Source organism: Macrobrachium nipponense, chromosome 42 (assembly GCF_015104395.2).
Source record: "Macrobrachium nipponense isolate FS-2020 chromosome 42, ASM1510439v2, whole genome shotgun sequence".
Taxonomy (NCBI): Eukaryota; Metazoa; Arthropoda; class Malacostraca; order Decapoda; family Palaemonidae; genus Macrobrachium; species Macrobrachium nipponense.
Window position 1 is genome coordinate 36,687,279 of NC_061103.1, and position 25,283 is coordinate 36,712,561.

Below are 25,283 nucleotides of genomic sequence, written 5' to 3' on the forward strand. Positions count from 1 at the left end.
CACTGGGGCAATATCTGAAAACCAGTGAAGACGAGTGGCTAAAGAGTGCATGGGAAGAAGGACTAATAAAAGTAGACGAAGACCCAGAAATATACAGACAGGAGAAAGACAGAAAGAAAAAGAAAACAGAGGACTGGCACAACAAACCAATGCACGGACAATACATGAGACAGACTAAAGAACTAGCCAGCGATGACAATTGGCAATGGCTACAGAGAGGAGAGCTAAAGAAGGAAACTGAAGGAATGATACAGCGGTCACAAGATCAGGCCCTAAGAACCAGATATGTTCAAACTATGATAGACGGAAATAACATCTCTCCCATATGTAGGAAGTGCAATACGAAAAATGAAACCATAAACCACATAGCAAGTGAATGCCCGGCACTTGCACAGAACCAGTACAAAAAGAGGCATGATTCAGTGGCAAAAGCCCTCCACTGGAGCCTGTGCAAGAACATCAGCTACCTTGCAGTAATAAGTGGTACGAGCACCAACCTGAAGGAGTGATAGAAAACGATCGGGCAAAGATCCTCTGGGACTATGGTATCAGAACGGATAGGGTGATACGTGCAAACAAACCAAACGTGACGTTGATTGACAAAGTCAAGAAGAAAGTATCACTCATTGATGTCGCAATACCATGGGACACCAGAGTTGAAGAGAAAGAGAGGGAAAAAAAATGGATAAGTATCAAGATCTGAAAATAGAAATAAGGGGAGGGATATGGGATATGCCAGTGGAAATCGTACCCATAATCATAGGAGCACTAGGCACGATCCCAAGATCCCTGAAAAGGAATCTGGAAAAACTAGAGGCTGAAGTAGCTCCGGGCCTCATGCAGAAGAGTGTGATCCTAGAAACGGCACACATAGTAAGAAAAGTGATGGACTCCTAAGGAGGCAGGATGCAACCCGGAACCCCACACTATAAATACCACCCAGTCGAATTGGAGGACTGTGATAGAGCAAAAAAAAAAAAAAAAAATAATAATAATAATAATAATAATCAATAAATTTTAAATTCTATAATTTTTTACTATTTTTGGAAAGCATGATATTCATATTCCCACTAAATAAAAGAAACTCTTAAAGTTTCAAAATCACTAACACCTCCCTGACCTTTCCTCATGAAATTGACACATGCCTAAATCCATTTTCCAAAACTCTTCATATGAAACTCTGAATCGACAGCATTTTGTCTAGTGAATAATGGCCAGTTCTTTCCATTTCCTAATGATTTTCACTGAATGAAAATAATAGAGAAGACAGAATTTCTCTAAAAAAACTTAGACTTTCTTGAAAGTCTTATCAAAACCCATAATAACAGTCAAATGAAAACTATTATTTACTTCTTGACACAGTCGACGAAACACAATCTTTCGGAGAATTATTCACCCTCAGGCTGAGGTTAACGGTAGGCCTACATTCTCAAGGTTTTTTATTTATTTATTTTTTTTTAGGAATCTTTAGGGTCTTGGATAGGCCTCATTCCTACCTATGATCATGTTTCCCTTTTTTTTTTTTTTACAGGATTTGGACTTGAAGAGGTGTGTGTGTGTGTGTGTGTGTGTGTGTGTTTTCAGTACATTTTCTCTCCACGTGATCTTGTGAGCTGCTATATCCGTAAATTTAAAAACCGCGGTTTTTAGCCAGTTTAACCCTGGATGAAAGAAGTAAAAAGCTATATAAGAAACAACAATAAAAGCAAATCATATTTTCCTTTATGGAAAAAAATACCTTGAGCAGAAATATTAATATTTTAATCTAGTGTTCTGAAAGGATTATATTTGTGAGGGGATGAAGCAGTATCACATAGAATAATATGCATATTCTCTTTTCCTTCTAATAAAATTAAAAAAAAAAACTTTTCATCAGTATGTGACAATGAACGAGCACCCTGTTTTCCATCTCCCTCTTGATAGGACGTAGCACTTAACGAGAACCCTAAGGATTGAAAAATAAATAAATAAATATTGAAAAATTCACTGGGTTGAAAGAGAGCAACAGCTAGGAAAAGTAGAGGAACCTTCTGACTTAGAATCCTTCGGGCCATAACGGGCAATGGGATGACCTACAATCCTCGTGTCCTGAATCCTTCACTGGTTTTGCCGATGGTGATGAGGCTCGTGATGACGATAACGATGAAGATGGTGAAATATTTTCTGCTTATTAAAATGGTTCGTATTTGTGAGGTCTGATTGTGATCTTAATTTATTGTGGGGTTTGGGAATGTGATTGTGATATCATGGTATGTGGCATTGTTATTTTTTTGGCATTTTTGTGATTCGCTATTTCATTGTGAGTCTTGGTCACGTATCGATGAGATGAAATCTAAAGTAGGCATAGAATTGACTGACGGTGTATGCCTACTTATTCATCGTTCTGTTGTTTTTGACCTCATTCTCTTTATTTTATAATAGATATATATTATATATATATATATATATATATATATCTATATCTATATATATATATATATATATATATATATATATATATATATAATGTCCCGGTCTTGTTTTGATGTTTGTGTACTTTTTAGTCATCTGTTATATTTCATTCTTTCCTCATTGTTTATTAATATTTGTGCAGTGATTTTCATTCATTCCTTTTATTTGTATTCATCCATTTTATTTATTTCTTTCCTTATAGTTTTTGCTTTCCTTGTTTCTCTCGTCATCTACGTCAGATACAAGTTACGAACTGAAGAGAGGAATGCAAGTAAAGTAATATTAGTTTAACTTCTGCGTTCTCAGACAATCTTTGGTAAACACCTGAAGTCTGAAGTAGGTCTGCATCTTGGCCACCACGCATGACTGACATAGGAACGCAAGATATAATTACACTCTCACACAAAAATACCGTATACACACGGAGCTTGATTGTATAAAAAAAAAGTCTATTATTTATAAAACCTATAGGAATACTGTTAGGCCTCAAGATTTACACAGTTCCAGTTAATTACTTCTTGACGCTATAATTATAAGTAGTTTCTTTTTTTTTTATTTACCAGTTGGAAGGTACCCTAAGCACGGGTATCCATAAAATACTAACTCTTTACACAGTGAAATGACGCTCATGCAAGAAAAACTCGTACGACAAAACTGTAATGAAATTTGGAACAACTATGCCCAAAATATTTATATATTGCGCACTGGAATGCCAAAGATTATTGAGTAATAGGTGCTGGAGTGCGCAAAATATTCACACATTACTCAAAATAGTGACCTATATTGAAGCCAAACTCTTAAGAAAAAATCGAACTGAGATACAGCAAATCACATAACAGCTATCTTACACTTCTCTTTCTCTCTCTCTCTCTCTCTCTCTCTCTCTCTCCTTCTGCATATTTCCAACCAAACGGTTCCCTTAACAGAATCATGCGCTGCGTTTTATGAAGTGATTAGTGAGTAGTAGGTCGCTCGCGAGTTCGCTCGAGCTGCAGGCGTCTCATTCCGCTGTAACGGATTTCTTTCTTAACAGAATCACCCAGTGAAGTTGTGGGTGACTTTAAAATCAAGAGAGCTCTTCCGTGGGCGGCAACTACACCCATGCATGAGTGAGTTCACTGTAGTATTAGAGGGCTTTAGAGTGACTTTTTTTTTTTTTTTTAAGATTGTGATATACCTCTCTCTCTCTCTCTCTCTCTCTCTCTCTCTCTCTCTCTCTCTCTCTCTCTCTCTCTCTCTCTCTACTATTGTACCATAGAGCTTCCAATCTCTATCTCTGACTGATATATATATATATATATATATATATATATATATATATATATATATATATATATATATATTATATATATATTCTCTCTCTCTCTCTCTCTCTCTCTCTCTCTCTCTCTCTCTCTCTCTCCACTGCCTCATCAAATAACGGGTTCATGCAAAAGTTCGATTTTTCAGATATTTAAGGTTAACAACCCATTCATCATCGTCAATGAATAAGGACTCATATGCTAATTGCTTTGTAAATACGTCAAATTGCTTTGTATAATACGTTAAATTGTTTCTATGAGTATATACGTTAAATTGTTTGTTCATGTGTTAAATTGCTTTTGACATACGTTAAATTGTTTTTATATACATTAAATTTCTTTAATAAGTTTAATATCATAGTATAAAGTTATATGACTTTTTAAATACATTAAATTGCTTTGTAAAAACGTTGATTTTTTGTATATATACGTTAAATAGTTTTGTAAATGAATTAAGGTCTTCGTTAATTTAGGTACCTTTTAATGGTTAATCTTCACTTTATTATCGAATTTATTGTATATGCTGTTATCATTATTACTTAAGTATCTTTAACAGCCTTTAAAATTTTATATTAAACACCTTATTAATGATTATCATTCAGATATCGTTTATCATTCCTGACTTCTTCAGTCTACCTTTAGCCTAGAGAAAAGAAAATGGTGCTAGGTTTTTTAACGGGGATACTAAAATGTTTTCTAATTCTCCAGTATTTCTTCATTGAACTTTGTTTCAGTATTTTGAAAAGGGGTTTTTATTATGATAGACATGATAGTGAAGTCTTGATTTTAAAAAAATATATTGTATTAGATGATTTTGTTGCTTAAAAAGAAGTTTTTGAATATTCGTAATTTTTAGTCTGATTTTTGCAGTTTCTTTTGGGGAATTATAACTGAAGTGAATTTGCGTCAGGTAATATATAGTTTAATTTTTCTTATTTATTTAACGTTAAAAGAGCCTAGAATTTTTTCTCCTCATATATATATGTATATATATATATATATATATATATCATATATATATATATATATATATTATATATATATATATATATATATATATTATATATATATATATATATATATATATATATATATATATATATATAATATATTCACATGATACATTTCGCACATGTTCTCTGTGCATCTTCAGTCTGTAAAAATAACATAAGAATTGTTAAAATTTACAAAAAAATATTTTAAAAATAAAGTTAAGAGAGAATTTTTTTTTAACTTATAAAAATTAATATAACTTAAAAGGATTACAGTAAAAAGACCCAGTTCTCACCAAACCACTCAAAGGAGAAGAGAGAGAGAGAGAGAGAGAGAGAGAGAGAGAGAGAGAGAGAGAGAGAGAGAGAGAGAGAGAAAATTTGTTACTAACATGGCACTCAGTACCCAATGGTCTTTTTAATTCATAAAGTATTAAGATTATGGAACTAGTACAACTTATCTTTATAAATTCTGCTGTAAAACTAGAATTAACAACTGTAGGTATATAGATTTGCATAGTCTTCCACGAATTATGCAAATGAGCCCCTGACACGAACGGGAGCAGGTACCTTACCTTTTACCTGGACAGACTTTGCAACAAGGTACCTGATGGTACGTACCTGCGTACCTCGCAGCTAAACTGCAAAACAGCCTGTCTATAAAAGTCGACCCGCTGTAATGTTATTACGTATTTTGTGATCCGTCTTAATTACTTTTTCACGTAATTAGTGAATAATTACAGGAGGTAATGTGCAATGTGGGGGGAGGGGGTTGGTCTCCTTCATGCCATATGGTGCCTGATGACAGCGGATGGGATATTGTGTTAAGCTTCTCTTTCTATGGAGCTTTTGATATTTTCATTTTATTAATAAACATTAAAAGTTAATTTTCTCGGCCACCTGTGTGTCTCGGAAGATATAAGTTTGAAGGTTCAGGAAGTTATAGAAAGTTATCTATATAATTAGCAGATTCGACCACTCTCTTAGAATGACGAAGGTTGAAAACTTTCCTCTTTCTTATGTCACTGCAGATCCAGAACATCTAGTAAATTATACTCTGAGTTCTGACTTTTACCTTAGATTATCTAGTAAATATTAATCATATATGGGCATCTTACGGTTACGACAACATTGATTTTTTCTTGCTGTCTTTCGAGTATTTCAACTTAAGCTTATCTTGATATTTACATATAGACTTTTTTTTAATATAACCGTTTTCACATCTGATAGTATATTAAAAGGACTGGTATTCTAGAAAAAATATCAGACAGTGGTAAATATTCTTCTCTTTAAAATCAGTTTTAAAAGTAGCTATAAGTGGATAAAATACATCCGTTTTAAAAAAAATTTGTTAGAAAGATTAAGATACAGTGGTGAATATTCCTCTCTTTTGAAATATTTTTCTAGAAGTTTATAGGGTGATGAAAAGCCTCTTTTACATAGCACTGTAAAACGAAAACTCGCTGATGCAATAAATCTTATGGAAGATGGTCCATATCTCATGGATATTGAAACCGCGGATCGTGACCCGCGAATGGATTCCCAAAATAAATCAAACGCGTCACGACAAAAAATAAATAAATAAATAAATAAATAAATAAATAAATAAATAAATAAGTAAATAAGTAAATAAGTAAATAAGTAAATAAGTAAATAAGTAAGTAAGTAAATAAGTAAATAAGTAAATAAGTAAATAAATAAATAAATAAATAAGTAATAAATAAATAAATAAATAAATAAATAGATAAATAAATAAGTAAATAAATAAATAAATAAATAAATAAATAAATAAATAAATAAATAAATAAATAAATAAATAAATAAATAAATAAATAAATAAATAAATAAATAAATAAATAAATAAATAAGTAAATAAATAAATAAATAAATAAATCCAACAAAAAATAAACAAGTAAGATCTAGCATTTATTATTCATTGTTGCAACTAGAGAGGCTGGTTTTACGCTTGTTGCTAAGCTAATGGTGCTATCCGGTGACAAAAATCTGAACTACTGGGGAACGTAAAAAAAAAGGAAAAATTGTGCTCCATAGAACCCTCAAAATCCCTGATTTGTTTTTCTCTCGAAGTTTCCAACCACTGGATAATGTTTTAGAAATTTAAACCCATCAGTAGGTATTGTGAATGCATTAGACGTGTTGTTAATTTCATAGATTTTTCCAAATATTAGGTAAAGTTTTAACAATTCAAATCCGTAAGAAGGTATTGGGAATGCATTAACCATATTGTTGATGAAATTCTTCAATATTTATGGATAAAATCGTTGTTTTTCTGAACAAAACTTCCACAGAGCCCTCAAAATCGTATCCAGTTTTTCATAGATTTTTCCAAATATTAGGTAAAGTGTTAACAATTCAAATCCGTAAGAAGGTATTTTGAATGCATTAACTATATTGTTGATAAAATACTTCAATATTTATGGATAAAATCGTTGTTTTTCTGAAGAAAACTGTTCCACTGAGCCCTAAAAATCATGGCCATTGTTTTGTTGATGTTTCCATCCACTGGATAAAATTGCAACACCTCAAATCTACCAGTAGGTACTGTGAATGTATTAGATATATATTGCTGATGAAACATTTTAATATTTACAGGTAATATTACTTTTGCGGTGACAATGTGGAGGTCATTCTATAGTTAACAGCATAGGCGTTTGCTTGTCTCTTGCATGCGGTATTTTTCTGTAACGCCAGACATTCAAGGGTCCTCATCGTTTCCGCTATTTTCCAGTAAACATTTCGGGCCATACTATGCCAGTCTTCAGTATATGAGATTCAAAAACCCTTGACCAAATCTGCAACACTTCTAAGTATGTTTATATATATATATATATATATATTATATATATATCGTATATATATATATATATATATATATATATATATATATATATATCGTAAAGAGTTTTTTTTTTTGTATATTCGTAAAGAGGTTGTTTTGTGGTTAATTTTGTATGTCTGATGTATATTAACATGCATGTTCTTTTATGCATGTAGTGTCTATTTCCTATGTATACAGCTGACCATTGTATTGATATAGGTGTCGTTTAAATACATGTCTATGTGAACGAGTGTATATACACACACACACACACACACACACACACACACACATATATATATATATATATATATATGAATATGTATATATTCCCTTTTTAATCATATTAACAAACACAGTACGTTCAGTAAATACCCAGATTCACAATGCCACAAGGGAGAGAGAGAGAGAGAGAGAGAGACAGAGAGAGAGAGAGAGGAGATCAGAGGAGACGAGAGGAGGAGAGAGAGAATTAGAGAGAGAGATTGTTACAACCAAAATCCAAAATGACTCGCCCCCCAAAAGAGAGAGATAAATTTCCACTTGCACCAAAGGAGGCGACCACACTTTGGAGCCTCAGTATAGAGAGAAAGTTCCCTGGTATCATAAAACAAAGCTTCACTTTTTACGATGCCAAGTAATAATTTGAAGAAGAAGAAGAAAGACTTGGAAATAGAGTCCAGAAGGGTTGATACTGAATTTGATTCTTTGAAGACTTTGAAGGGTTTTTTATATTCTTGAGGCGTTGGTAATTATTTGTAAAATAGGGGTTAAGTACTCCTAGACTGTAGAAGTGGTACGTATTCTTTTTTTAAAGGGACTTATTTGAACCAATGCTTGCATTTATTCAGACCATGAAGATATTCCCCTAGCATTTATTCAAAATGCTTATAAATCTATTCCCCTAGAATTTATTCAGAATTGTATGGATGTATTCCCCTAGCATTTTTTCAGAATATCATGAATGTATTCCCCTAGTATCTATTCAGAACGCTTATGACAGTATTCCCCTAGTATTCTTTTAAATACTTCATCTATTCCACTAGCATTTATCTAAACATACCAGCATTTATTCTCATATCATTCACTCGAAATACACCATCACTTATCCATCCATCGAAAGCTCTTACATTTATTTCAAATTCTCACTCACTTATTAAACCTGCATTGATTTTCACTGACATAAAAAAATAAAGTTTAGAAATGTTGAACTGAGAGAAGCACGTAAACATAATTAATGCACTGTGTCATGTACAAGATGACCAACCACAAAATCTGTGCTTTCGGAATGAAATATTTTCATTTCTTAACTGTAGTATTTTCAGGTTTAAATTCTATATGTATTTTGATATGTCCAAAGAGTGTGGATAATTCGAGAAGTTAAGAGGGAATTTTGTGTCTTACAATTATGTAGGTGTTTGGTGAAAGTGGGGAGCACGACAGTTCGCCGCGGCCAGTTCGCCGCGCGACAGTTCGCCGCGGACAGTTCGCCGCGTGCCAGTTCGCCGCAGAGCCAGTTCGCCGCGGCGACATTTCGCCGCCAACCTTTTCGCCGCGAACCATTTCGCCGCCAATATAAAAGCGGGCAAACATGCACAGGATATATTAAATGAGGAATAGGATAATAAGAAAGTATAGCCTAGAGATTGATAATTTATAACGTTACTATTATTATCATTATTGGTATTATCATCATTTTCTCAATGAAAATGCAAATTTGTCTCAATGAAGAAGCTTACGAAGCTTATACAGTGGTCAAACAGTTTGCCAAAATAGTAAAGTACCTAATTATATTCCTCGCAGTTTCTCGACGTATCTCAGAGATCAAACGAGGCAAACTACCACAAGGTTGGGTAGCGTGGTTAACAGTTTGCCAAATGAGAAAATCTCGCAGTTTTTTTCACTCGACCGTATCTCAGAGATCAAAGGAGGCAGACTACCACAAGGTGAGTTATAGAAAATTGTATAGTATATAAGTACCACACGAACCAAGAGTCGTCACTTAAAGTCTTCATTGCTCTGTGCTTGTTCTTCAACGTTCCAAAGCCATAATGCCGCCTGTTTTGTCCGTTCGTGGAAAGGAGAAATTCGTTGACAACGGCATGACATACGTCTTCGATAAGGTTTCAAAAGACGGCAAAACGCAGTTCTGGCGTTGTGATCAACGTTCTTCCTGCAAGGAGCATATTCATGTTCACCAAGGAAGAATAACCAAGCGTATTGGTGCCCATACACACCTCGGAGACGCAGCCAACGTTGAAGTGATGACACCCTGACGGACTTGACAAATCGTGCCGTTGTCGAGGCATGGCATCGTTCTGTCCAAGTCACACTGGTGAAATTCGGCCTTCGATATGGAAATTCATTAAAGAACTTACTCGATCGCAAAAACTTAGAGACACTGAAATTGAAGGAGTCTTGGCTGGAAATCCTCCACCCCCCCCCCCCCCCCCACCCCCCCCCCCCCCCCCCCCCCCCCCCCCCCCCCCCCCCCCCCCCCCCCCCCCCCCCCCCCCCCCCCCCCCCCCCCCCCCCCCGACGTCCCCCCCGATATGAACTTTTAAATGAGAGAATCGAAACTATCGTGAATGATTATCGTAATAGAGATAACATGGACTATCTACGAGACTAGCACACAACTTCTGAAGAGACAGCACGATCTAATGTATCATACGGTATGAATCATGTTTTAGATATTATATACTGTTCAAATGAAGTTTCATGATTAAATTTTTTCAAAACATCTTTCTTTATTTTTGCCTATTTATGCCTTTGATCTCTGAGATACGGTCGAGTGAAAAACTGCGAGGATTACTTTACACTGACCACGCTAACCCAACTTGTGGTAGTTTGCCTCCTTTAATCTCTGAATAAGATGCGGTTGAGTAAAAAACTGTATAAGCTTTGCATTAGCTTCTTCATTTTTGAGCCAAATTTGTTTTTTTCATTGACAAAATGATAATAATATAACGTGGTAAATTTATCAATCTCTAGGCTATACTTTCCTATTATCCTATTCCTAATTTGATATACCCTTTGCATGTTTGCCAGCTTTTACATTGGCGGCGAAATGGTTCGCGGCGAAAAGGTTGGCGGGCGAACTGTCGCCGCGGCGAACTGGCTCTGCAGCGAACTGGCACGCGGCGAACCGTCGCGGCGAACTGTCGCGTGGCGAACTGGCGGCGGCGAGCTGTCGTAGACCCGGTGAAAGTGACCAGTAGATTCTATATATAGGTATATATAAATATTATTATATATATAATAGTAATATATATATATATATAAGAATTATATAACTAATAATAGAAATAATATATATAAGATAAATATATAATAATTATATATATATAATATATATATAATATAATACATAATATTATATCAGTGATATATATATATATCTATATATTCATAATTATATATATATAGATGAGATATATATATATATAATTAATATATTCTATCTATAATAATCTTATATATCTATATATATATATATATATAGATATATATATATATAATCTTATATATATATAGACATATAGATATATATACATAGATATATATATATCTATATATATATATATTATATATATATATATATATATCTAATATATATATATATTATATATATATATATAATATTGTATATATATAGTATTTATATAGATATAATATATATATAATATATATATATTATAGATATTATATATAGATATATATATATATATATATCTAGAACTATATATATAGATTATATGTATATATATATAAGATATATTATATATTATTACATAATATATATTATATATCTAATAAATATATTATATATTAATAATATATCTATATATATATTATATATAATATATATTAATATAATATTAATATATAATATATTAATAATTATAAATATATATCTATATATATAATATATATATATAATATAATATATAATATATTTATTATATATATTATTATATAATATAATATATAATAATATATATATATATATATAATTATAGATATATATAGATAATATAGATATATATATATAGATATATATATATATATAGTATATATATATAGATTATATATATATATATTATATATATAATATACTATATATATATATATATTATGACTATATACTATATATATATATATATGCGTGAGTGTGTTTAATCCCTTCCCTTAATTTTTCAAAATCTTTTTTTTATGAATTACTTAGCATTCTCCTGTCAGTTTCATTATCAGCTACAAGAAGCAATCTTACTAAAACGTCTAGACTAGTCCCTTATGTATATGTATAAACCTGCTGTTCATCATTAGCATGGAGGTACCATTGTCTGAGCTGTTGGGCGGTACGAAACGTCCCTGCCTTGTGGGGTAGGGGGGGGGGGTGGGGGGGGTGCCGAGTACTCGACAGTTTTATCTTTATTTTTGTTCATATCTATGGTATTCGTCGATGTTTTTTTGTATCATAATATTACTGAGAATGAAAAGTTCGTCGCGTGTATGACTTTATTGATATATTCTACAGCAAACGAATGAAAATACACATTAACTGCGCATAAACACTGCATACACACATACACACACACACACACACACACACACACGTACACACAACACCCCTCTGGTCAATTGGTGACAACGCGCAGAACGCGCGCATTAAATTCATTAGCTACGCAATTTAGGGAGAATCAAGTGTAGACAAAAGTGTTTAACGGCGTGTTATCACGCCTTATTGTCACCGTTCTTTGTCGTAATTGTTCCCACGGGGAGTTACTGACCTCAAGTAGGGCTGAGAGAGAGAGAGAGAGAGAGAGAGAGAGAGAGAGAGAGAGAGAGAGAGAGAGAGAGAGAGAGAGAATAACGATTGTTTTCCTGCAGGTAATTAGAATGTTTGATACAAGTAATTAAAAATTCATATGAGGGTAAAATTTATATTTGAGAGAGAGAGAGAGAGAGAGAGAGAGAGAGAGAGAGAGAGAGAGAGAGAGAGAGAGAGATTGCTTTCATACAAGTAATTAGAATATTTGATACAAGTAATTAAAATTTATATGAGGGAAAAATTTATATTAGAGAGAGAGAGAGAGAGAGAGAGAGAGAGAGAGAGAGAGAGAGAGAGAGAGATTCCTTTCCTACTAGTAATTAGAATATTTGATACAAGTAATTAAAATTTATATGAGGGTAAAATTTATATTAGAGAGAGAGAGAGAGAGAGAGAGAGAGAGAGAGAGAGAAGGTAACTCATTCAAAGGAATAGGTTTCGTAGATGTATTTAACTTTATATACGAATACGTAACATGTACTTAGATTCTGTTAAATACTTTAAGTTATTTGTAAACTTGGAAAAACTCCTTTATACAATGCACCTTCCCACAATCACTGTAGAGCTTTTTTCTAAATAATGCGCTTTTTCACGCCCTATTTAGAATTCTGTATATACACATTTCACCTCGTAAGCAAACTAGTAGTTTTTTTTTTCCTCTGTTCGACAAATTACCGCAGCATAAACGAGAGAACAGATTGATCATAAAAAAGAAAGGGAAATTCTGAGGTACACTTCAATGTAAACCACAAAATCTCCCAGAGAAACTTTTATGAAAGATTTTGTCTCGATTTTTTTTTAGCTTGAAATCTTCCGTTTTCGAAACTGGGTCCTTGTTTAGGATTATATATGGGACTGTTGTTTGAAATGAGCTGCTAATAATAATAATTTTTGTCCATGGGCCGTATTGGGTCTATTTTTGTATTTATCTTTTGAACTTTGCATCTTTCGAAACTGGGTCTGTGTTTAGTACGATCAAATTTAAGTCTATCCTTTGCTTTGAGGCAGTGATAAATTATAAGAGTGGAAATGAACCTTTATTTTTAACAAGCTGTAAAGAACATTTCCGAAACCAGCATTGTTTAAAAAAAAAACACTAATATATTAGTGTAAATGATAACAATCTCAGCTTTCCAAAAGCAATGGTCTGGGAGATGACAGAGAGACAAGACCAAAAAGTGTCTCCGATTCGCGGTTATTCAGTGAGCTTGTCTTTGGGAAGCGGGGGCTGGGGGATAGGTGGCCAGGGGTGGGGAGGGGCTGATGTCTTTAGGGGAGGGGTGGGGGCGGGGGCTGGGGGTCCCCAACCCCCCAGTTGTCACCGATGGCTCGAAAGCTATAGCGGTTTGTTTAGGCCTTTCTTTTGAACGGATCCCCACTCCTCCGCCCCCTGTTATGGCGACACTGCCCCTTGGAGGCACCCCCACCCCCCCGCCCCATAACCTGACGGGCAATTAAACATCTGCTACTGACGCCGGAATATTAAAGAGATTCTCTCTCTCTCTCTCTCTCTCTCTCTCTCTCTCTCTCTCTCTCTCCTCTCTCTTCAGATTTAATGTCTCGTGGATCAGATAGGTTGGGCTTTCATTACCTAAAAAGGGAAGTCCTTTTTCCTTTGTAATAAGTCTTTAAGCCATCTGAACTTCGTCTGGGCTATGTACTATATATATATATATATATATATATATATATATATATATATATATATATATATATATATATATATATATATTTATCTATTTATATATATATATACGTGTATATATATATATATATATATATATATATATATATATAATATATATATGAATGCCTTTTAGAAAACAACAAACAACAAATGATCTGTGCACTCAAATCATCTTTATTCTGTATTCTTGATCATATACTATGTATAGTTCGTATCTCTCTCTCTCTCTCTCTCATCTCTCTCTCTCTCTCTCTCTCGTCTCTCTCTCTCTCTGTACATTATATATATATATATATATATATATATATATGTGTGTGTGTGTGTGTGTGTGTGTGTGTGTGTGTGTGTGTGTGTGAGGAGGAATTAGAACGTCATGACATTCCCATTAAGTGTAGCAAACCTCATTAGTCTCATAAGGTTATGTATCAAAGTTAGTTAAATTTTGTTTTAATGGGGAATTTTTTTTACAAAAGTTTGGCATGGCTATGGGTAATCCCTTATCTCCTGTCCTTAGCAATATTTACATGGAAATTTTTTGAGACAAAACTCTTTACCAAGAATTTTGCCCCAAAAAGTTATTTGGTTTAGATATGTGGATGATATCTTCTGTATTTGCCAGTTCACGAAAATCTCCAGGAATTCCTTAATAATCTCAATAATTTAGTCCCTTCTTTAAAATTTACTGTAGAGGAAGAAAGAAATTGTAATTTGAATTTTCTTGATGTAACTGTCCATAGAAATAATAGAAATTTCACCTTTCCAGTCTTTCAAAAATCAACTAACATTGCCTCTTTTGTTCATTACTACTCCAATCACCATCAAAATGTTAAATTCTCTGTTTTTTCTGGGATGTTCTTAAGGGCTTTATGTGTCTGTAGCCCGCAGTTTATTGACGCTGAAATTAAAATTATTTATGATATTGCATTGAAACTTAAATACCCAAGGACTTTTTATAGATGTGGCATGGAAAAAGAGCTAGAAAAACACTTTACTCAACTAATGACAAACTTGAATTTAGTAAGCATACATTCTAAAATTACCCTATGATGAAAGGTTTTTTAGATATTCCTAGAATTTTAAAGCTATTTAACATAAATGTTATTTTCAGTAATATTAATGTCAAGAGTAATAATAAAAAATTCTCCTAAAGATCTTCCAGCTGCATATATGAAATTCCTTGCAAAAAGTGTGATAACGTCTATTACGGACAGGACCGGTAAATCTCTTTCACAACGTCTCAAGCAACATCAATATTCTGCGAGAACTGGGCAAATATCGAATGCATTATTCGTACATATGAGAGATTTAGACCGTCCTATTAACTGGAGTCAAGCAAGAGCCTTAATCCCATGTAATGACACAGTTAAAAGGAATATCATTGAATCTTGTTTCATCAAGTCAAATAATAGAAATGTTCTAAATTTAAGTCTTGGGTTTATTTAAACTTGATGCTTTCATTATGAAAAAGTTGTAGATAAATGTAAGCAAACAAAATTAAATATTATTCAGTTTTTACATGTTTTGGACTGTAGAGATACTTGTAGTTTCGGTTAGGTTTGTGACCGTGTGATATCCGATAATCCTGGATAGTATCTTTAATTTTTACCCTTTTAACAATTAACCATCTGGTATTCTTGATCTTGTTTTGTACCTGAGACCTTTATCTCCAATTGTACTTCATTAACTCCTTGACGATGTCTGAGTAAAGACGAAAGCGCTTGGATTTCTGACTATTATTTTCCTGTGGTATTCGCTTATATATATATATATATATATATATATATATATATATATATATATATATACACGATGTATAAACATATGTATTCATACGAATATATTTGAATATGTATAAATATATGTATGAAAGTACTATTTGTGTAAATTGGCTGTATAGAAACTGACGGTCGTTCCATAATCATTCTACCTTCGTTTCAAATGATAATACTGATAATAATGTTGATAATTTCATGCCGACTGGTTGCGGAATTCTCTCAGTAGGACTTGACACATAATCCTGTAATGAAATGATGACTAATAATTAAATTGCTTTGGGATAGTATACATCAAATTTGAGAGTATTTAGGCGTAAAATATCTGTTCTAACTTGGCGCTACATCTATTAATAGTTATAGCGTTCGTAACTTAACGAAGATTTCTATAGACGCAACTCGCATTACGTGAGAGAAGCGCTGCTTTCGACATATTGCCAAGTGTTAAGTTCGGTAACTTGTCACGACTTATTTTTGTTTTATAGACAAAGTCGTCTTCGGTCCTCCCACCAAACGCTAGCAACAACATACCTCAACCACACCTCCTCAACCCTACCTACTCAACCCCCTACCCCCCGGGGTCATCCCCAGGGCTGTACGCGAACTCGCGAGTTGAATCCAGCCTTCCAGGCCGCCTCCATCCAGTGTGACTCCTTTGGAAGAGTTAAGTGGACGTGTTTGTTGCTCCCGCTGGATGTAGTGGTTACTTATAAGTGAATGTCTGCTGGAACGGATCTCTTGAACGTAATTATTATTATTATTATTATTATTATTATTTATCTATTAGCTCACCTTATTTAGGAAGCTGGTGTTGCCCTTGGCTGTATATAAATGCTCTGAACGATTTTTGTTGAATTAATACGGTTTCCAAAGCAGCTCGTTTGGTTTGAAGATCCTACGCGTGTGAATTCAGTCAATTCCTTTGGAATTTCATAAGGTTTCATCGCTAAATGCTCTTAGACTTTGAGAGTTGGTGAGGTCTTTAGAGCAAATAATAACTGGAAGGTTTTTTCAAACCTTGTTAATGCGATTTCCCACGCTGGTAGCTTAATTTTAAGCCAATATGTGTGTGTGTGAATTCAGTCAATTCCTTCGTAATTTCAAAAGGTTTTCATTGCTGAGTTGCATAGGCTCTTAAAGATTGTCTGGGGTGTTGTGGTACTTGCTGTATGTGTATAGTATACAGTGTAGACTATACACATACAGTGTATAGTCTACACTGTATGTGTGTGTGAGCTTATTTTTAACGCCGTACTTGTGTGAATTCAGTCAGTTCCTTAATAATTTCAAAAGGTTTTCATTGCCAAGTTGCATAGTCTCTTGAAGATTGTCTGGGGTGTTGAGGAACTTGCTGGCTACATCAAGGCTCTGTATAGTCTACTCTGTGTGTGTATGTGGGTGTGTGTGTTTTATGGTCGACTTGTCAACATAACGGTATTACGGTACAGCTACCACCACCATTCCGGGCGGCAGCCGCTTTTGGCGGGCGAGACATCTGCCTCCACCGTGAAGGTGTTCCACTTTTGACCTTCCTAATTTTAGCCTGAATATTAGGGTGGTGCTTAAGGCTTGCAATTCTTATGATGTTTAGGTAGTTGTGCAAGACATTTCATTTACTATTATTAAATGAGTTAATAGCTTGCAATTTGTGTGGCGTTTTGAGCAGTTCTGCTGGAAATATTAATTGTCAATATAATTATTAAACTGTATTTTTAGCCGAGATTGTTTATTTTTTCGGTACGTTTAGGGTAACTGAAGTTAATTATTAGAACGAAAGTTTAATAGCATTTTCATGTATTCTGGAATTTTAATAGCATATAATTTATATAATTATATATACACAATGTATATATATACACTATATAGATTGTATATATATTGTAATATATATATATATATATATATATATATATATATATATATATATATATATAATATAAATATTACATATATTTAAAATATACATATATATGTAGATATATTATATATATATATATATATATATATATATATATTATGATATATATATATATATATATATATATATATATATATATATATATTATAAGACTTTCCAAAACGCCAGCCAGAAATACAAGAACAAAGAGGTCAGTAGGGGCTATTCAGAATATTAAGGAGTCGCCACGTACCTACTGAAGTGACATTACTTTTCAACACAGGAAACTTGACGAGTCAGTTTCCTGTTCGCTTTTAAAAGTAGTAATTACCCTGCGTAGTTGTGATATATATATATATATATATATAGAGAGAGAGGGAAAGATATATATAATATATATATATATAGATATTAGAGACAAAAAAAAAAGAAATAGATAAATATAGTATATATATATATATATAAATAAGAGATATTATATATATATATATACTGTATGAGCCAAAGTATATATATATATATATATATTATATAATAGTATATATATATATAGTAGTATATATATCTTTATAACTATATATACATATAGATATATATAGATATATATAGATAATATACTATATATATATATATTATATATATATGTATATAGATATATATATTATATATATATATATAGATATAGTTCCTCGATCAAAAACCTATTTATAGATAGCATCACGTATATGTACTTCGATGATCAAGTTATCATACATAATAGAAATATATTATAAGTATATATCATAGATATATTATATATAGTATATATACTATATATATATATATATAGATAGTATGTATATATATTATATATATATATAGATATAGATATATAGATATAGAAAGATATATAGATATATAGAGATATATATATATATATAGATAGAGAGTATATATATATATGATATGGTATATAGATATATAGTAGATATAATAGTTATATATAATAATGTATATATATATATAGATATAGATATATATATATATATATATAGATGTACTATATATATATAAAAGATTATATATTATATATGTATATATAGGTAAGCTATATCTATATATATATATTATATATATATATATAGATATCATATATATATATATTATATTAGATAGTATATTTTATATAAATATGACATATATATATATATAGGATATATATGTATATATATATATATATATATGAATAGATATATATGATATATATATAATATAGTATACTATAATAAATATATATATATATATATATTATATATATATATATATATATATAAATATATATATATAGATATTTATATCTTAGTATGTTCTGTATATAAAATATAAATATATATATATAAATTAATATATATATATATATTATACATACAAATAATTGTTGTAAATATAATGTACTATATAAATAATAATATAATATTAATACCCATAATATATATATAATATATATACTATATATATATATTATAATATAATTTTTTATTCATAGCAAATCGTCCCTTGTGACCATCCCAGGATAATTATCCCTTCCTTAGTCATTGCCCTTCTAGCTTCAATTAAAACTGTAATTGATAAATCAATGACTTTTTTTAATTTTCCTTGAAAGTTCCAGCTTAATTATAAGCCGTTATTCAATTAATGTATGAGGATTTGAAATATCCTCTATTTCATTGGTTTTCAGGAACAACTATCAATCGTTCTCTTGTAAAATATGTGAATGCTTCGGTTGAAGTTTAAAAGCCTTGTCTCCATTAACTAACAAGTAATAAATGCGCCCTACTTTCTTCGGCGCAATCGAGTTTCCTATACATAGTTTAATCAAGGCCACTGAAAGTAGATTTATCTTTCGGTGGTATCGGTATAGTGCAGAATGAGCTGTAGCCTATGAAACTTGAACCACTTCCCGGTGATGGTCTGCCCTATATGGTTGCCAGACGCACGATTATGGCTAACTTGAACCTTAAAAAAAAAAAAACTGCTAAGGCTAGACGGCTGCTATTCGGTATGTCTAATGATTGGAGGGTGGATGATCAACACTCCAATTTGCAGCCCTCTAGCCTCAGTAGTTTTTAAGATCTGAGAGCTGACAGAAAAAAGTGAGGGCGGAAAGATAAAGCCGACACAATGGTTTTCTTTTCAGAAGACTAATAGGACCCTTATCCCATTACATTCAGGTAGAATAGTCATACCAACCGTAGTGACCTATAACCAATTGTAACCTACATTTTTTTTTTTTATAGCCATGGTCGCTGGCATGTCATTAGCCATTCAGCTTGGGGTATTGTTGGCATAAAGGATCAATATTAATGTTATAGTGAGCAGTTGCCTCTTGACAATGTTACTACTGTTATTCAAACTGTATTTATTATTATTATTATTTTATTAATATTATTATTATTATTATTATTATTTGTTGTTGTTGTTGTTGTTGTGCATATACAAATAAATATAAAATGTATGTACATATATATATATATATATATATATATATATATATATATATATATATATTATATATATATACATATATAATTATATATATAATATATATATAATCATATATATATATATATATATATATATCTATAATATTATATATATATATATATATATATATATATATATATATATATATATATATAATAATTCATATATATTGTATATATACATTATATATATAATGTATATTACATGTATATGTATATACTACATATATATTATATATATATATGTATGTGTATATATATACATATATATTATATATATATATATATATATAATAGTCTATATATATATATACATATATGAGAGAGAGAGAGAGAGAGAGAGAGAGAGAGCGAGAGAGAGAGAGAGAGAGAGAGAGAGAGTGGCGCAAAAATCAATCCAGATTTAGCCCTGCATTTTTCTAGCTTGTCTTAAATCTCGTCCCTTTAGTTAAACGATGAGTTCTTTTAAGTGAACTTCTAAATATTATGGTGGTTTGCTGATTATGACAACATCAGCTGCATATTCTAAAAGCTTGTCAACTTTCTATCAGCTGCTCCAGTATAAAACATTCTCTTTAATGTATGTATATGTCTATATGATTATTCATATATAATAATATATAATAATAACACACACATATATATATGCATATATAATTATATATATATATATATATACATACTATACATACATAGAGAGAGAGAGAGAGAGAGAGAGAGAGAGAGAGAGAGATGAGAGGGAACGAGAGTTAGAGAGAGAGAGAGAGAGAGAGAGCTCAATTCTTCCACTCTCTCGACCTGGCTTGATTTTTGGACCATCTTTTGAACTATGGAGGCTATCCTTCCGACTAACCCTTCTTATTTTTCTTAGGAATATGGAACTCTCTTCTTTTCTCTGTAATTTCATAATCATTGATCTACACGTTATAGTACTTATGTAACCTTTGGTAATGACAATTTAGAATTTGTGAGGAATAACTGAGACTGACTCCAAGGAAGGTAGGGAACAATACAGGTAACATAAATGTACTTAGTTATAATAGCAGGTGAATGAGAAACGGCACAAAAAAATCAACCGACAAAATTTTTAATCTTGAAGCTTCGTATTTCTCTCTCTCTCTCTCTCTCTCTCTCTCTCTCTCTCTCTCTCTCTCTCTCTCCTTACCTTCTATTTTTCCATCCAACCCCCCTCCATCATTAACATACAGGCAACACACCTGGCGTGTGTTCTGTGTAAATAGCTCCGCTACAATTCCCTTTTCCATTCGAGTGTGTGTGTGTGTGTGTGTGTGTGTGTGTGCATATGGCCTCTTATCCATTCAGATTGCTCACGTATACACTCTTTTGAGTTCTCTCTGACATACGGTTTTAGCATATGTCTACCGAGCTCTCGGAGGAAAAAAAAAAAAGTGTGGTAGAAAGCATTTCAGTGTTTCGTCTCTCCTGTAGGTTTGTAATTGAAACCGTTATGACTCTCTCTCTCTCTCTCTCTCTCTCTCTCTCTCTCTCTCTCTCTCTCTCTCTCTCTCTCTCTTCACTATCATATTGCCTTAAATAACAGGTAAATACGAAAGTTTAAATTTGTTTCATTCATCATAATTTTTTCAGCATTCTATCATTATTCCATTTTATTCTCTCTCTCTCTCTCTCTCTCTCTCTCTCTCTCTCTCTCATGTTGCCTTAAATACTGGTAAATACGAAAGTATGAATTTGTTTCATTCATCATAATTTTTTCAGCATTATGTCATTATTCCATTTTCTCTCTCTCTCTCTCTCTCTCTCTCTCTCTCTCTCTCTCTCTCTCTCTCTCTCTCTCTCTCTCTCTCTCATTATGACTCCTCGTGTTGGACAGGTTATGTTTTCCTTGTTTATTTTTCGTTGTCTGTGCTTTCATAACATTCGCTTTCAACTTTCTCGTCCCATCAATACTTGTATGTTCTTCCACCAGTCTTTGTAATTTTTCGCCATGTCACTAGATAATACTATCAACTTTAATCAACCATTCTACATATTTCCAGGCCTATTCTGGATGCCTCACAGACGTGCACCTGCATCCCCCCTCCCCCAACCCCTTCTGTGCTTCGTCGAATTCCATCATCTGTCAAATTTATCAAAAGGTTTTCTCTTCAATGGGAAACTTCTCATACTTCTTATTAGATTCTCGGTAATTTGACTCAGGTTCCCAATAAAAGCTCTTTATACAACTCCCACGGAATATTGAGTTCTTATGATCTGTAGGATTCATTCTCTCTCTCTCTCTCTCTCTCTCTCTCTCTCTCTCTCTCTCTCTCTCTCTCTCTCTCTCTCTCTCTCTCTCTATATATATATATATATATATATATATATATATATATATATATATATATATATATATATATATATATATATATGTTTCAGTTTAAAGGACTGTACATACAGAAATATATGCTCTATACATGCACACACACTATATATGTATATATATATATATATATATATATATATATATATATATATATATATATATATATATATATAGTGTATGTGTACACGTTTATACGTTTCTATGGAAGGAGAAATGGGTACTACAGTGAGAAGGAAGCGAGAGGTAAAATATCAACATGATTTGCAAAATAAACTGACCCGTGACGAAACGAGTCCCTCCCGACGGATGTCTCGAATTATAAAAAGGGAAAAGGAGCCTGAAACTGACTGTGCATTTCTTGAAACAAATAAATAAAACAGTTTTCTCTCCGAAAGATGTAACGGAAGAAAGCGTGTGCTGTCGTAAATACGGTTTTCTCGCCCCCCACACCCCTCCCTCTCTCTTCGCTTTCGTAAATGGATGCTTGCATGCAAGCTCTGCGGTTTCTGAAGGAAATGTTTTATCTTTTTTGCTCTTCATTGTTTCTCTCTGTCTTTTTCGGTTATATGCATTTTACTCTTAAGGTTTGCTGGAAATGCTTTTGTTGTTTGTTGTTGTTGTATTGTCTGCTTGTAAACTTGTAAATTGTCTCTATTGTTTGTTGTTTTCTCTGTAGTGTAAACCTAGGTAAGTGTTTTGCTTCTTACTTATTCTTTGGAGGCTTCAATTTAAAGTCAGTTGCCCCTTTGGTGGGCTTGTTCCATATGAATTGGGTTCGTCTGGATGTAATAATAATAATAATAATAATAATAATAATAATAATAATAATAATAATAATAATAATAATAATAATAATTGCCATCTCTTTAACTTAAAACAATATTAAGCCTATGTCACTTTCACTAATCCTCCAATCTTATGACCGCTGTGTTTCAGCCACGTTGAAACTGCCAGTTTCGTATAGACTTTGGATAGGCCAGGCTGTTTGGGTCCTATACAATTATAGGTCAGGCAGTTCTTCAGCTAAATCATTTAATATTACCCCATGCAGTTGATAGTTTTATTTTTTTCATTTCGTATCTTTGGTCCCATTTTTTCATTATTGACCCTACCCTACCTATTATTCCAGTTTAGATCCCTTTTCTGTTTATCAAACACTTTTTGCTATTCCTTTTTAATTTTTTTATATAAAAACTCTTATTTGGTTTTCCTCTTGAATTTTCAAACAATTTTCTCATTAATCTCACCTTTCTGAAAGCCGTTTCTTTCTTATTTTATATATTGCTACATTCTTTCTATATCCAATTCATTTCCGGTCTCATTACGAAAACCAATCACATTTTATCTGCTTTTATGACTCTTGCAAGCACATCAATCTGAATTCTCAAATGATGCTTTCCTGTTGCTTGAAGGCAAACCTGCATTGCAAAGGCTGTTATTATCTTAATGTTGCATTTATTGCACTACTTACCGTCACTCATTATATACATTGCGAGCCTAATTTAATTTTACACATTTCAAACCTAGTTTCATTGTAAACGTGTCAACCCTAATTTCACTGTACACATTTCAAGCCTAGTTTCATTGCACGTGTTTCGAGCCTTATTTCATTGTATATATTTCAAGCCTAATTTCAGTTTACACGTGTCAAGCCTAATTTCATTGTAAACATTTCAAACCAAATTTCACTGTACACATTTTAAGCCTAATTTCATTGTAACTTTAGTGGTAATATTTGTCTTAATTCTAGTCTTAACTTTTTAAAAGTTTCTTGCTGTGTATTCATTTAAATTCAGCCATAAAAACCCTTTACCCTTAGCTTTGTCCTCATCTATATTTCGGTAATAAATATAGAAACCTATAAGTATCCTCAGCCGGAACTTAATTTTGATACACCCAAAAACTTTAGGTTGAATAAAACCGTAACATATTAACTTGAATCATTATTATAGTAGCCTTTGGTTGTCATTAAAAAATAGCAAAAGCAACAATAACTTTAGATTCGAACAGTAGCGATAACTTTAGGTTCGAACAGTAAATCTGGCGCATCTTACCTCACAGGATAACTTCTTAACGTAGAATTGAAATTTCTCCGTAATTTGACTGTGGATCGCTACCCTCAAATTAATTGAAATCTCACACTTTCTCCGCAAGTCCATTGACGCAGGTGCATAAGGGCTGTTATAACACTGGAGTCTCCTGTCTTCTGTCGTAAAGTCTGTCGTTTTAAAGCCGTAATGAGCGTGGTAAATGGTTTATTAGAAAATTTACAAAGGGGCTTTGTCATGATTTTTATTTCTAACGTGAATTGGGTCTTTATGATGACTGAATATTTATGTGGATGGGAAATTTGAGGCTTATGTTTTACATAAAATTACTTACACTATGTATGCATGTATATTTGTTTGTTTGTATGTAAGTCCTCTGTACCATGTCCTTTATATACCGCTGTAGTTCTATCGTTACATTACTGTCAGCCTGAAGGTAGTCCTGGAATAACGACTAAAAAGGCTACAAGTAACGGCTATTCAGTAAATGGGTCCAATTAACATCACCGGAGAGAGAGAGAGAGAGAGAGAGAGAGAGAGAGAGAGAGAGAGAGAGAGAGAGACTATACCACTCTTGACTGTATAGTTAGATCTAC

At 32.3% G+C, this 25,283-nt stretch overlaps 1 protein-coding gene across 1 annotated transcript in view; it reads left to right on the forward strand.

The window, feature by feature from the left end:
• The first annotated feature begins 16,476 nt into the window (after positions 1 to 16,476).
• The window catches only part of LOC135213122 (uncharacterized), a 42,956-nt gene continuing 34,149 nt past the window's right edge, over positions 16,477 to 25,283 (forward strand). Inside the window, exon 1 of the mRNA XM_064247028.1 lies at positions 16,477 to 16,620. The gene's annotated coding sequence lies outside the window, so the exon portion shown is untranslated. The remainder of the gene's footprint in view (positions 16,621 to 25,283) is intronic.